The sequence below is a fragment of the Telopea speciosissima genome, chromosome 7, assembly GCF_018873765.1.
Source record: "Telopea speciosissima isolate NSW1024214 ecotype Mountain lineage chromosome 7, Tspe_v1, whole genome shotgun sequence".
Lineage (NCBI taxonomy): Eukaryota > Viridiplantae > Streptophyta > Magnoliopsida > Proteales > Proteaceae > Telopea > Telopea speciosissima.
In genome coordinates this window covers 54620013-54636204 of record NC_057922.1, presented here as the reverse complement: position 1 = coordinate 54636204, position 16192 = coordinate 54620013, and the positions used below count along the sequence as shown (strand labels likewise).

General features: G+C 41.1%; 1 protein-coding gene across 1 annotated transcript in view; it reads left to right on the top strand.

The window, feature by feature from the left end:
- LOC122666925 (membrane protein of ER body-like protein) overlaps window positions 1-16192 on the top strand; it is a 46707-nt gene that overhangs the window by 15885 nt on the left and 14630 nt on the right. The gene's annotated exons all lie outside the window — the stretch shown is intronic.

The window sequence follows — 16192 nt, the reverse complement described above, 5'->3', positions numbered from 1 at the left end:
TTTCTATGATGAGTTCTTGCTGGAATTGATAGAACATGATGTGGCGATGCTTTGCTTGAAGGTTTAGACTGGACCGAGAACATGGTATAAAATCTCGCGAAATATCGGCGATATATCGCGATATTTCGTGAATCTCGACATGACCGAGATACGAAACAAGGTCGAATAAAAAAGTACAATAACTGCCGATATATCGAGATATTTCGACGATATATCGTGGAACTCACGTATATATCGCGAGATATCACGATATATCGCGAGATATTGTAAAGCGACAATAGCGTCACATTCAAAATCCTTATAAATTTCATATTTGCAGCTCTTGGTCGATATTTCGACCGAGAGCTGCTGAAAATGAAATTTTCTCTTCTTCCTCCCTTCCAAGCCTCATTAAGCTCCTTGTCACGGAAGACGCTTCGAGGGTCATCTAAGCTCATCATCCAAGCCTATTTTCATTATTTAAGGTAAATTATATTTCTCTAAAACTATTTTTTTTAAAAAACTTTGTACAAATGTTGTTGGATGTTGATGATATTAATATATGTTGACACCGGAGGCCGATCTACATCACGGTGTCGAAATTTTTTCCCATATGTATTTTTTTATTTTTTTCTGGTTTTAAAAATTCATTTTCCTACAACTAAAATAGGAAATAATTAGGGGTAATATGACTTAGATGGTAATGAATTAAATATATGTTAGACACCAATGGCCGATCTACGGCTTCACAAAGGTCGGATTTATTTTTCTCGCTCTTAAATAATTCTTTTAATTTTCGAAAATTAAGAAAAATATATAAAAAATTAAAAAAACAGAAATAAATAAGGAAAAAATATGAGTTTTAAGTTTAAAAAATAATGAAAAAAATATGAAAGTTATTTCTATATGTTTTGAGATGCATTACATGTATATTATGTTTACTAATTCATAGTTTTGTTGTGTTAGGTCAATACTTATATTAACATTATATATAAAAAATTGGTTTTAATTTTGTGAAAAATATAAGGGTTAGGAGAAAAATATTAAATAACTATACAAGTGTATTAGTAATCTAAAAGTGTCAATTGAAGTGCATCTACATTAAGTTTTTTAATTATTTGTGTTACTTACATTGCAAAGAAACAAGTATCATTATGGCGGATCGTGATAGACAACGTGCGAGGGGCAAGCAAAAGGGGGGGAAAGTAGTCAACAAAGGGGGCGGACGGAACAAAGAGAACAGAGGGAACAAGAGAGACCAACCAGCCAAAGATAGGGGTGACATTGCATGGTTACATGGTACTCCCATTGATGGGGATAAGAGAAAATCTATATGTAATTATTGTCACATGCAATTTATGGGAGGTGGGTCCAAGAGACTTAAACAACATCCACCGAGGATCTAAAGATGTTGTAGGTTGTATATGGTCCCCTACAAGTAGCCAGGAGATTGGTGATAGTTTGAGGGGAAGAAAGAAGAGGAAGGGCGACAAGCAAAGGATAAGAGAACAACTTGAGGATACAGTGAGGAGTTCGATGGGAGGAGGAAGACGATACAATGATGATGATGATGACTCCTCCTCCTCCTCGATGATGACATTGCATAGCATCTGATGACATACAAACAAGCAGAGGAGGCTAGGGATTTTAGCGGACTGTTTCAAGGAGTAGAGGAAGTTTTCAAGATGATCACAGAGACAAAGAGTAGGGGGTAGTGGAGGAGCCGGCGAGTTCTGGAGGTCCTAAAACTTTGAATCCTTTTAAAAGATCACAAAGCGAGGGCAACCCCAACACCTCTACCAAGCATCAGCATCACCATCAACATCCGATCCTAAATTGCATAAGAAGAAAGGAAGCAACAACCCAGTAATCAAAGGAGCACGGAAGGGGATGAAGGGATTGGTTAAAGAATCAATAGCTAAGTGGATGCTATACCATACCATCTCAAAGAACATCGCACAAGGCCCCCATTATGATACCAATGATAGATACCATTGCAGGGGGCCAGATTCAAGGGCCCCACCCCTATGAGGTAATGAATGTTTATCTACCTCAACAAAAGAGTGAGATTGATGAGTACATTAGTGAGATGAAGAATATGTGGGAGACATATGGGGTGACTATAATGGCGTATGGATGGACTGGGCCTCTAAGAAAGTCCATCATCAATTTCACGATTTATTGTGATGGGAGGACAGTGTTCCTCAAATGTGGATGCATCCAAAGAGATAAAGGATGCAAAATATATTTACAGATTGTTAAAGGAAGTAGTGGAAAAAGATGTGGGTATTGAGAATGTTGTCCAGATTGTAACAGACAATGGAAGTAACTTCGCGGCCGGTGAGAAGATGATGAACAATAATAAGTACCGGCTCTTCGGACTCCTTGTGCAGCCCATTGCATTGACTTAATGCTAAAAGATATGGGAAAGTTAAAGTTGGTGAAGATCGTGGTTGAAAGTGCAAGACAAGTCACCAACTTTGTATACAACCACTCCTATGCACTCAATCTATCGAGGGAAAAATGTGGGGGTGACTTGGTTAGGCCTGGCATCACAAGATTTGCCACCAACTACATTGCCTCAAAAGCATTGAGACAAAGAAGGCGGTGAGAAGCATGTTTGCTTCGAGGTGGTTTTATGGAAGGGTTCCAAGATCGCAAATGGGAGGGAAGCACAAACAACGATGTCATCCGAGGACTTCTGGACCAAACTAAGCAAAGTGGTGAAAGTTTTAGAGCCGTAATTCAAGTTCTACATGTTGCGACTCGCTCTGAAGGGCCCAACCATGCCAGTCCTATATCTTCAATGGATCGGATGAAAGATAGTGTCTATAGTGTGGGTCCTCGCAGTAGCAAACACTTCTTAGATATCATAAATGCTCATTGGAGAATCAACTTATGCATCCACCGCATAAGGTGGTGAGTAAATTTGTTTTATGTTTACTAATTCATAGATTATTATTTACTAATTACCTATGCATTTGACAATACCTCTATTCTATATGTCATATTTCAAGATACTACTTCAACCCTAAGTATCAATATAACAATAGGCTTGGGTTGGAAACTCAACTTATTGATCTTTGAAAACAAGTAGTGAAGAAGTTGGAGCGGATGGCGCACTACAAGCAATTTGCAACAAATGAAGCTGAGTTCATTTGGAAACTCAACTTATGATGCTTTCAAATAAGTAGTGAAGAAGTACTTACTAATTTTCCACATGGGTATAGATCAAGGTATTTAGGGATGCATTGGGAAGTTTTGGAACGAGGCTGCGATACAAGGCAGAGCACGTGGTGATCTTGGTAATTCTTTTAAGTTTTAAATTACATATGTATTGAAATTTGAAAGTTGAAAGTTGAAACAACATTTGACACATGTCTTTTTTGTTGTAAACTTATAATGCACGATTTGAATGGTGGGTGTTGTATGGGAATCGGCTGAAAACTTAAGAAGAATAGCATTAAAGTCCTTGCCAAACATGTTCTCGCAATCTGGTTGTGAGAGGAGGCTGAGTACCTTTCGCACTCATCCACCTCCAAGTATGGCGCAACAGATTGGGGTCTCAACGTTATCGGCGTAGTGTATGTGCTCTGACTTGAGGCTGAAACCGCAACACATACGCATGGGACATGAGGGACAGAGGGGCACCATTGATCTAGCCTGACATCTTCAAGTTGACTCGACGATGAGGACCCTATTGTGGATTGGGTGAGGATAGAGGTGAGCCAGTCTTGGATGAGGAGGGAGGTAGGCCCGACCCCATGATAACTTCAGATTGGTCGATGTGGACGAGTATATGGCGGCGAGGTCGGATACATGCGAGGAAGCCTCACCATACCATTCCACCATTGGTGTGGCAATGTTGGCCGATGATGAAGATCGTCTAAGTCCTCGAATGATGATGATGGTGATGATGGTGATGGTGGTGGTGATGGTGATCTTGGTGGTGGTGATGTTGGTGGTGGTGATCTTTGGTGAAGAATATGACGGCATGCGAGGCGTTATGTGGTAGGCCAGGAGGCCCAGGATTCGGCACTGTGACCCGCTCCGATTCACTGGAGAGACACGGTTTGATCATGCCACACAGATACGGACCACGGAGCACGTGCCCCGCGCCCCCACTCCTCGAGAGGCCCCTACATACATCAACAGAAGCGTAGGGGTCGGCAAACACAATGCAACCTGATCACATGGACATTGATAACCTATCTAGCTCTGTTGGTGGTTTGAGTATGGGTGATAGGGAGGAGGACCGACCTGACATTGGCGTGCCCCATCTTTTAGCCTTACATGCCACTCCATTGGCATCGGATTATGGTGCATCACAACCTTACGGTGGATATGGATATGGATCATCATCATATGGGCGTTTAGTGGGGTAGGGGACTATGACTACCATCCAGGTCGAGGGGACATACTCGATCATCTTTTTGTAGATAACATCTTTGCATACCCTAGCGGACCTAGATACCAACCTCACTACCATACATGCAGCCAATGCCATCGCCTCTTGTGCGGCGCCAACATCATATCACAATGGATCATCTTCTTCACGGATTTGGATCGATTGGTAACCCTAGTTTATATCCTAGGATAGGTTACCTCTGATCGTGATGATTCCATTTACGTGACACTTGTGGATGACTACACTCGTTTCTTCTCCGATTCTATACCGTGGTCCACATATGTCATTCAAACAGAGAGCAATGGACGTCGACTCGGCGAGGCATGAGTGGGATTGATCCAGGGAGGCACAAGAACTACTATTAGCGCTTTAGCACTTGTAATTTGTAACTTAAGTTGTGATTTCATTAATCTATGTGTATTTAACTATTTATACATTAAGGTCGGCGACGTATGTCAATCAAGGTGCAAGCCCAAAACACCAATTTGAATTCACATTTTTACAATTTTATGGTTTAAATGTGTTTATTAAGCTTAAATAAGGCTGTCCATGAAGTTTCGTGCCTAAATACGGCCAAATACCCCGAGATGGACCCCGAAATATTGCGAGAAAAAATGCAATATTTCGGGAATATTCGCGATATCTCGGATATTTCGGATATCTCGGTAGGCCCGAGATACCGATATATCGCGAGATATAGTACTATGACCGAGAAGAGTTGAAGGAGTTATCTCCTTTGTACTTTGCCTTTTTCCGTCCCAGGTTGAAGATAACCATAAATCCGATCGTGGGTTATTACAAACCTTTATTTTTTCCTTTTTCCTAAAGTACCCTTCTCTTCTTTTATTCCCCTTTATCCATACTTTACACATCCCTCCAAGTTTACCCTTAGTCATTAAATCAAAACCCTTTTATGCCCTTTCTTAGATTCTGCTTAATTACAAGATTGCCATCCTTAAAACTTGAGAAACAATAGAGAAAAAATAAAACATGGCTTGAGTATACATCTATTAAACCATTAAAAATAGAGAAAATAAAAATTAAAACATTGTCGACATGCTCGCAATGGCAACGCCATGGCGGGCGACATGTCGATATATCGACGTGACACCCCTCCACCAACTTGGATCGCCGTGACGCCGTGACGCCGTGACAACTATGCACTTGGGTGTACATGAGCCATAAAAGTGAGGTCTTCCGATGTTTTCAGTTATTTCATCGTATGGTTCAGACCCAATTGAATGCCACCTTGCGCATTTTACGTAGTGATAATGGCGGAAATGTACGTGGAGGGTCGGTTCGACTTTATTTGGTACTGCGTGGTATTGTCCATCGGACTAGTTTGTGTTGACACACTCCCAGAATGGGGTTCTTGAAAGGAAAAATAGACATCTCCTTGAGGTAGCCGGGCCATTATGTTTGCGCGGCGGGTTCCTTCTCACTCTTGGGGTGATGCCATTCTTACCATTGCTTATCTCATCAACAGTGTGCCTACTCGTGTCCTTGATGGTCGTTCCCCCGTTGATCTCCTCCAGGGTTCCTCCTCCTTTGTGGTTCCCCCCAAAGTTTTTGGTTGTGTTTGCTATGTCCGCAATCATCATCCTCATGGGAAATTTGATCCACGGAGCATTCGGTGTATTTTTCTGGGCTATTCTACGACCCAGAAAGGATACAAGTGTTACCATCCACCCTCTTGTCGTACTTTTGTCTCGATGGATATTGTGTTCCATGAGTCCTTGTCATATTATTCCCAGACATCTCTTTAGGGGGAGCAGGATCAGGGTTTTAAAGATGTGTCTGCTATTCTTCCGGCTTCTATTCAGGGGGAGCCCTCTGTAACTTCAGCTCCTATAGTGGCTCCTATTCAGGGGGAGCATAGACCAGTTAGTCAAATCCCTGTTGATAAGGTATATACCCGGGAGCGCACAGGACAAGTTGAGACTACCACCACCACCATACTACCTCCACAATCGTCTGCTCTTGATCCAGATCCAGACCTTACTACATCATCTGGTAAGGATCCTTCCCTTAACTTACCTATCATTGTTCGTAAAGGCGTAAGGTCATGCACCCAACACCCCATCTCCAATGTTGTTTCCTATGATGCTTTATCTCCATCCTATCGTGCATTTGTTTCTTCTCTTTCCTCTGTTTCTATTCCTCAGAAATGGCAGGAGGCGATTGCAGATCCAAAGTGGAAAGTAGCTATGATGGAAGAAATGACGGCCTTACTTAAAAATGAGACATGGGAGCTAGTTGTTCTTCCTTCGGGTAAGAAACCAGTCGGGTGCAAATGGGTATTTGTTGTCAAGCAGAAGCCAGATGGAACAGTGGATAGATATAAAGCTAGGCTTGTGGCCAGAGGCTTCACTCAAACTTATGGGATCGACTACCAGGAGACATTTACCCCTTTTGCGAAGTTGAACACTATCCGGGTCTTACTGTCTTGTGCTGTCAACTTTGGCTGGGATCTACAGCAGTTGGATGTAAAAAATGCCTTCTTCATGGGGAGTTGGAAGAGGAGGTTTATATGGATGTTCCTCCGGGTTTTTCCTCTGATAAGACCTATGGGAAAGTTTATAGGCTCAAAAGGGCACTCTATGGGTTGAAGCAATCTCCACGGGCATGGTTTGGTAGGTTTCATAAAGCCATGGTCTCCTGTGGATACAAACAGAGTTATGTTGATCACACTCTGTTCATCAAGCGAAAGGGAGAAAAGGTCACTCTTCTCATAGTTTATGTTGATGATATAGTTATGACTGGTAATGATACAGATGAAGTTTATCACCTGAAGGCTTTCTTGGGACGGGAATTTGACATAAAAGATCTAGGACAGCTAAGATATTTTCTTGGGATTGAAGTTGCCCGTTCTCCAAAAGGCATCTTTCTCTCCCAGAGAAAGTATGTTCTAGATTTACTATCGAGACTGGTTTGCTTGGTTGTCATCCTTGTGACACTCCCTTGGAAGCTACTACCCGTCTGCAAGAGAAGGATGGTGAACTTTGATAAGGGCGAGATATCAACGATTGGTGGGCAAGCTGATTTATCTCTCCCACACCAGACCAGATATTGCCATTGCTATGAGTCTTGTGACCCAGTTCATGCATGATCCTTATTCTACTCACATGGCTGCTGTTCTTCGTATTCTCCATTACTTGAAGTCAGCTTCAGGAAAGGGGATCCTTTTGTCTCCTCATGACCATCTTCGCATTGAGGCTTACACGATCTTGGACTGGGGTGGTAACCCCGACAGAAATCTACCTCCGGCTATTGTACTTTTGTTGGAGGAAATCTAGTCATATGGTGGAGTAAAAAGCAAAATGTTGTGGCAAGATCTAGTGCTGAAGCTGAATTCCGTGCTATAGCCCAGGGCATATGTGAGTTACTATGGCTTCAGAGTTTACTCCTTGATATCCGTGGTTCTGTTCATCTTCCAGTGATGTTGTACTATGACAACAAAGCAGCAATTAGCATTGCCCACAATTCAATGCAGCATGACCGTACCAAACATGTGGAGATTGATAGACACTTCATCAAGGAGAAGTTAGAAAGTGGGCAGATTTGTATTCCTTTTGTGAAGTCTGGAGATCAACTGGCTGATGTCTTCACTAAAGGGTTGAGTGGGAAGTTGTTTTATCCTAGTCTAGTCAAGTTGGGCATGTGTGATATCTATGCCCCAACTTGAGGGAGAGTGTTGAGATGTGTTACCCGATATTATAAGGGTATTTTTGGTTTTCTATTTATGCTTTATTTATGTACTTTTGAATAAGGGTAGGATTGTAATTTGGGTTGTGACACTGTTCATGTGAACAGTGTCGTGAACAGTGTTTCCCTTTGTAATCTCTTTTATTATTATTATTATTATAAATAGAGAGCTTGACTGATCTCATTGATCATTCAAGCCATTCACGAAATTCCTGTTTTGTTAACACCTGTTTATCAAGAAAAATGGTGGAAAGGTAACCGTCCTAATAGTTTATGTGGATGATATTGTGGTGACCGGGAATAACAATCATGAAATCACCCAGTTGAAGACTTACCTTGGGCAAGAGTTTGAAATAAAGGATCTGAGAAAACTAAAGTACTTTCTAGGGATAGAAGTAGCTCGGTCTTCTAAAGGCATCTTTCTTTCTCAAAGGAAGTACATCCTAGATTTATTGACCGAGACTGGGATGCTAGGGTGTCATCCTTCTGATACACCTATGGATGCTACTACCAGACTTAAAGAAAAGGAGGGAACACTGGTCGACAAAGGTCGTTATCAAAGATTGGTTGGAAAGCTCATTTATCTGTCTCATACAAGACCTGACATAGCAGTATCTGTAAGTATGGTTAGTCAGTTCATGCATGATCCGCATTCCTCTCACATGGATGCTGTTATCCGGATCCTTCGTTAGTTAAAGTCAGCACCGGGAAAATGAATTCTTTTGTCTCCGAATGGCCATCTTCGTGTCGAAGCATATACTGATGCAGATTGGGCTGGTTCCTCTGATAGAAAGTCCATTTCTGGCTATTGCTCATTTGTTGGTGGTAACCTTGTTACATGGCGTAGTAAAAAGCAGAACGTAGTGGCAATGTCTAGTGTTGAAGCTGAGTTTCGTGCTATAGCACAACATATTTGTGAGATGTTATGGCTCAAAAGGTTTATTACAAGATATCGGTTCTCCTGTTCATCTTCCCATGATGCTATATTGTGACAACAAGGCTGCTATTAGCATTGCTCACAACCCTGTTTAGCATGATCGTACCAAGCATGTGGAGGTTGACAGGCATTTTATTAAAGAGTTGGAAGGAGGACTGGTGTGTGTCCCTTTTGTGCAATCTGCGGACCAGCTTGCTGATGTGTTCACTAAAGGCTTAAGTGGGAAGGTTTTTCATCCTATTCTTATCAAGTTGGGCATGGTTGATATTTATGCTCCAACTTGAGGGGGAGTGTTAAAATAGGCTACTTTATCCGATAGGGGTAATTTAGTCCTTTATTTTTGTTAGTTTTATCTTTTAGTTTTATTTCTTTTTCTGTATTTTTTCCCTCAGCCGATCTCTATTTGGGATTCCTAGTTGGAATAGGAATTCCTAATAGGAATAGGCAAGGGGGGCATTCTACTTTCATAATGAGTAGTTGTAATTCTGATTATTATAAATAAAGGGGCTGGGTGATCGATTTTGATCATTCAAGCATTCAAACACACGGCTGTTTAATTTTTATGCCTATTTACTACAATGGCTGAATTATAAGGTCCAAAGTTGGGGATTAAGGGGTTACATGAAATTATTATTTTATTTTATTGGTTCCATGTTGGTGATAGTTGGATAGGGATTTATCTTAAATTTTATTCTTAAGTTGTTAGTCTTCAAGTTCATTTAGGAAATTTAGAGTTTTTAGCTGTCTACTTAGGAAAGTCTTTGTAATTGAGTTAATCTTGGAGATTTTCTTTTATTTATTTCCTTATAAATATGTAACCAATCCCCCCCCCCCCCCCCAAACGGCATGTGATTTTGGAATAAAATAGAATTTTTTTTTTGATAAAGCTGTGTGTGAGCCTCCCCACGATCTCTTCTCTCTCCTCTCTTCCCCCACGGTTGATCTTTTCTCCTTCATCTTTGCGATCTTCTTTTTCTCCCTTTTCCCTGCGGTAATTTTCTGGTAGGTTATCAGATCTAAATCTTTCCCTTCAATCTTTTAAGCAAGCCTACCTCCAGCAGATCCATATATCGATCTGCATGAACTTGCTATTACAGCCACAAATCTGGCCATAGATCCGTATGAGAGGTTTGTGCTCTTGCAAGAACTTAAAGCAGTGCAAGAGTGTCTTAACGAGTGTTGGTGACTTTCGCAACTAAGCTGAAGTCAGTTGTTGCCCATGCTAGAAAATATTAACAAAGTCTCAGATTATTATTAGATAAGTGAAAATGCTTGATCTGCTTGAGGACCTCAATTGGCCTTTTTCATTTGTCAATTTCAATATTGATTTGAGTGATGTAATGATAATGCATGGTTAGCACAAACAAAACTTCCATGAAAAAGAAAAAGGAAAGAAGAATGAAAAAAAAGATAAATTTTTTTCATCATGTACAGCAATTCCTTCAGAGAGAATTATGAACCAATGCTGATCAGAAATAATGGCGCTCTATTTTCCTGGTTTTCATCAGCTATTTTGGGCAGGTCTTCTTTTTCCATTGGAAAATTGTTCCCCAACTTCTCAAATTATTTTCTTTTCTTGATTATAACTGCTCCCCCCCCCCCCCTTTGATTCCTTGATCAAAACTTTAGTGTTAACTTACCAATTTAATTGTTTTGTATTTTTGAGAAGCATTTGCAGATGGGAACACCATATCAGTACTGCCTCCAAAATTTTTGCCCGTTGATGAATTTCATGTGAATGAAAGAGTTGAGGTTTCAGGTGGGGAATTTCAGAAAGATGTGCACCAAGTCACTCTTACATCCCTACAAGGAGCAGTGGGATTTGCAGGAGACCAATCTGATAGGGGTATGTACCGTGATTCCCTAGCAATTCTTCAATGGGATAGTTCAATTTGCACACACACTTATTTTCCCAACTCTCAGTATCAACAAACAATTAAAAAGCCTTCTGTTTTATTGATACGATAAATACTGTGTGTTAGATTTGATGGTGGAAACCCAAAAATGCAGCTGAAAATTTGGATTGGGTATCTCTTGCATCCGAAATCATCGTACAAAAAAAAAAATTAATCAGGAAGGGAAACGGGTTACCTTAGAACCACAATTGTAGTTCCTCCTCCTGATAATAGCTCTTGCACACCCGAGGCCCTAGCAACACCAAGAATCGATGCCTTCAGTGCTAAACGGATTCAAACTCCAAGAGGGACACACTTAACCTCTCTCTTTTAGAGTTTCACAAACCCTAACTCACACACACAAGGAGTAGGAGAGAGATCAAAACATTGGGGGGTGGGAGGAGACTACTAAAATCGTGGGTTGCCTCCTCTCCACTTCTCTTTATAAAACCCACTAATTAGGGTTTCTTACATAGAGTATCATTGGGATTTCCAATCCCTACATGCCAAGTGTCCTATTCCTAGATTGCTACTAAAGGGAGGGAAGAGGTAGAATAAAAAAGTGATATTTATCTAACATAATTATCCCACTATATCTTTAATCTAATTAAAGATATTATTAGATAATTTTTTTTAAAAGGGCGTACCTAGTGCACGAGGCTCCCGCCACTGCGGGTCTGGGGGGGATCATAATGTACGCAGTCTTACCCTTGCTTTCGCAGAGAGGCTGTTTCCAGAGTCCAGATTCGAACCGAGCAACCTTTACCATTGCACCAAGGCCTGTCCTCTTATTAGATAATTTAATACCATTTGAAAAAAATTAATACTGTTTACTCCACTAAAATGTAGATATTCACAATTAATCTAAGTAATTGCAAATTAACCCCTCTACCAAACAACATCACATAGTGAATTATAGGGCATGTAATTTAATTACTGCCAAACCCTAGTTCACATGTCCATATTGTTGAATAATGTACACCAGAATACCGTGGGAATATTCTGGTCTTTTTGAGGTTTTATTTTATGTTTAATGTATTGCCTAATGAAGTCGGCTAAGCTAGGGGTAATTCTGTCTTTAGGATGTAATTCTGAATTTATAAATACAAAGGCTTGCTTGGTCGATTAGATCATTCAAGCATTCTCATTCTAATAGTTTCGGTTAACATGGCAGCAGAGCCAATTCTCTGATTTAGGTTATACAAAACCTGTTTTCTCCATCACTTCCACCTTCCTTTCTCTCTTCTTGGTTCTCTACATCCTTCAAGGGCAGCACTAATGAGGTGATCATATTATGATCTAGATGCTGCCCTCCATCCCACCTCACCGTAGATGATCTGATTTTTTTTTCCCGATAGCTGCTGCCTTCTATCTTCTGCGATTTTTTGGACTGCTTCCATTTTTTTTTTTTTGAAAATCAACCCTATCAGCTTGGGAGGTTGATTGTTCACTTTGGAGCTCCACTAGCAGGCTTCGGACAACATCGATCAAGGTTCTTCATCAACAATTGAAGATTTTTCAAGTTGCAGCTCATTTCCTACATCGATCTCAACTGTTAGGGTTTTGAAAACCCGGACACCATATCGATCTTAGGGTTTCAGCCATCTGATTGCAGAATTTTTTTGAGGGAAGCTTTTCCTCTCCTATTGGTGCACTTGACCTCAATTACAGCCCATTCTATTGAAGTTTTTTGAAGATATTATGTTTCCCATATTTCTGATCGATTCTGCCCATATCGATCTGATTTTCTGTTTCTTTAATTGGCTGGCTGCTTTGGTACCTCGATTACCTCATGATGTCTGATCTTACCATGGCTACTTCTGGAGGTGATGATCAGTCTAGGACTGAGTTTCTCCCTTATGCTGCTGCTATTAAATTGGATGGTACCAATTATTTAATGTGGGCCAGATCTCTCTCCTTGACTATGGCTGGAAGAGGACTTACTGGCCATCTTACTGGCACCTCTACACAGCCTCCTGATGAGGGTCCCCTTCAGGCTCGATGGATTGCTAATGATGCTATGGTCATGTCATTCTTGTTGAACTCCATGCAACCTGATCTCTTTAGTCAGTATCTCCTCCTTGAAACAGCTACACAAATATGGACTGTTGCCAAGGAAACCTATGGACAATTGGGGAAGGATGCCCAAGTTTGTGAGATCCGTAAGACACTCCATGCCACTGCTCAGAAGGAGTTATCTGTCTCCAAGTATTATGCTGCCCTCAAGAGCTTATGGCAACAATTGGATTACTACTCTCGTTTCCAGCCCTCTACCGCTGGATATTGCTGCCTATCGCAAATATGTGGACCAGATTCGTATTTATGATTTTTTAGCTCGTCTTAATGCTGAATACGATCCAATTCGTGTTCAAGTTCTTGGTCGGATACCTTTCCCAACATTGGAGCAAGCCTTTGCTTTTGTTCACACTGAGGAGACCCGTCGGGCTGCCATGTTGTTCTCTCCTACGGTTGAGAGATGAGCTTTTCAAGCTGCTGATTCCAGCCCTATTCCTCCATCTAAGGGTACTGCTTTGGCCACTTCGGCAAAAGAGCCTGTTAAGTGTGACCATTGCAACATACTATACCACACTAAAGCTAATTGTTGGAAACTACATGGGAAGCCTACTGATTTTGAGGCCAAACTTGCTCGTGCTAAAACTAAAAACAAGGCTAATCACACTGAAAGTGTAGCTACAGCCCCCACTGCTGAACATAGTCTCTCCCAGGAAGAATTACAGGCTTTCAGGCATATGTTACAGACTTCCGTTGCCTCTACTACATCTCTTCCTGTCGGTTGCTCCACTCCATCAGGTTCCCACTTTACCCATTCAAGTATTTTTTTTGCTGGTCACTGTGCATCGGTTGTCTCCACTCCATGGATCATAGACTCCGGTGCCACTGATCACATGACAGGTTCTTCTAGCCTTTTTAATACCTATTCCCCTACTTCTGGCAAGGATAAGGTCAAAGTAGCTGATAGCTCCCTTTCATCAGTTTCCGAAAAAGGATTCATTAGCTGCTCCCCTTCTCTTACCTTGTCCTCTGTTTTGCATATTCCCAATTTCACTACTAATCTTCTCTCTATTAGTAGCCTTACAAAAAATCTGAATTGCAAAGTGATTTTTTTTCCCACTCATTGTGTTTTTCAAGAACTGGAATCGGGGAAGACGATTGGATAGGGTAAAGTGCATGGTGGATTGTACCTGCTTGATGATGGACTTCTTCCTCCAGGAGCATTACCTTCCCAACTAAGTCAAACTTCTTCTTTCTCCTCTGCACTACACCAATGGCATTCTAGATTAGGCCAACCCCCTTAGGAAATTTATGCCATTTATTTCCAGATTTGGTTAAACATTGTAATAAGGAAGATTTTTTTTTGTGAGGTTTGTGTAGACTTGTTTAACTTATCCTATTTCTAATAAAAGAAGTTCTTCTTTATTTCACTTGGTTCATTCTGATGTGTGGGGTCCTAGCCGTAAAGTTTTTATCTCTGGTCTTCGGTGGTTTGTCACATTCATAGACTGTTATTCCAGATCCACTTGGGTCTATCTGATGCACACAAAAAATGAGGTTTTTTCCTGTTTTCAGCATTTTCATAAGATGATTCAAACCCAATTTAATGCCACTCTCAAAGTCTTAAGAAGCTACAATGGGACAGAGTATATGGAAGGTCAGTTCCAAAAATACCTTGCTGCCCATGGGATTTTACATTAGACCAGTTATGTTGATACTCCAGCCCAAAATGGTGTGGCTGAGAGGAAAAATCGCCATCTCTTGGAGGTGGCTAGAGCACTTATGTTTGCTCGAAATGTTCCATCTTTTTATTGGGGGGATGTTGTCCTTACTGCAGCCTATTTAATTAATAGGCTGCCCACTCAGGTTCTTGGCTCCAAGTCCCCCTGTTGAGCTATTACATGGCTCTTCTTCCTTTATTGCTCCCCCTAAGGTGTTTGGCTATGTTTGTTATGCTAGGAATACGAAATCCTCTAGTAAACTTGAGCCCCGTGGTCTCTGCTGCATTTTCTTAGGTTACTCTGCTACCCAAAAGGGGTACAAGTGCTATTATCCTATTGCCCGACGTACCATGGTCAGTAGGGATGTGGTCTTTCATGAGACTCTCTCCTATTATTCGTTCCCACCTCTTCAAGGGGAGAGTTCTAGTGAAGATGTGTTGACCATAGACCCCCCTTAGAGATGTTCATGATGAGTCTGCTCTTGTTCCTCCCTCTTCTGTCCCTATACAAGGGGAGGTTCCTGCTCTTGTCCCTTCCTCTTCTTCAGGGGGAGATGTTCCTACACAGGGGGAGATTATCGAAATTCCTACTCAGGGAGAGATCACTCCAGTCCAGAAAACCATTGGTGAATTTCAGAGGAGGATTGATGCCTCAAATTTGAAGGTTTATGCAAAGAGCAGAACCAGACACAAGCAACTTCAATCCACTATGACACAAGTATCCATCCAGTTGCCAACTCCGGATCCAGAACGGCAGAATCTACTTCCCGACCTGGTAATACTTCTTCTCTTGACCTACCTATTACTGTTCGCCTAGGTGTTAGGGCTTGCACTTAGCACCCTATATCTCATGTTGTTTCTTATGAATCTCTTTCTCCATCTTTTCATGCTTTTGTTTCTTCTATTTCTTCTGTTCGTATTCCTCAAAATTGGTAGGAAGCTCTTTTAGATGGAAAGTGGAAGGCGGCAATGATGAAAGAAATGGAAGCCTTGAAAAAAAAAATGACACATGGGAGCTTGTGATTCTTCCTCCAGGGAAAAGGACTGTTGGATGCAAGTGGGTGTTTATGGTGAAACAGAAGGTGAATGGCATTGTGGATAGATATAAGGCACAACTCGTGGCAAAAGGGTTTACTTAGACATATGGGATCAATTACCAGGAGACATTTGCCCCGGTTGCAAAGTTGAATACTGTTTGAGTTTTGTTATCTTGTGCAGTCAATCTTGGATGGGATTTACAACAGCTGGATGTGAAAAATGCTTTTCTCAATGGAGAACTTGATGAGGAGGTGTATATGGACACATTGTACATAAGCCACATTCAAGCAATTCCACACAAAATCTTCTCTCTCTCTCTCTCTCTCTCTCTCTAACTTCATTTGATCCCACTGGAAGAGGATTCTCGTAATATGTTATTTGTTCTTGTACCACTTATTTTGGTTTGATTAATCAGATTGCTTATATCATATTACATGTTGAACTGTTCCATCAAGCTGGTTCCCGCACCACCTAAGCCAACTAAACTCAACAAAGAC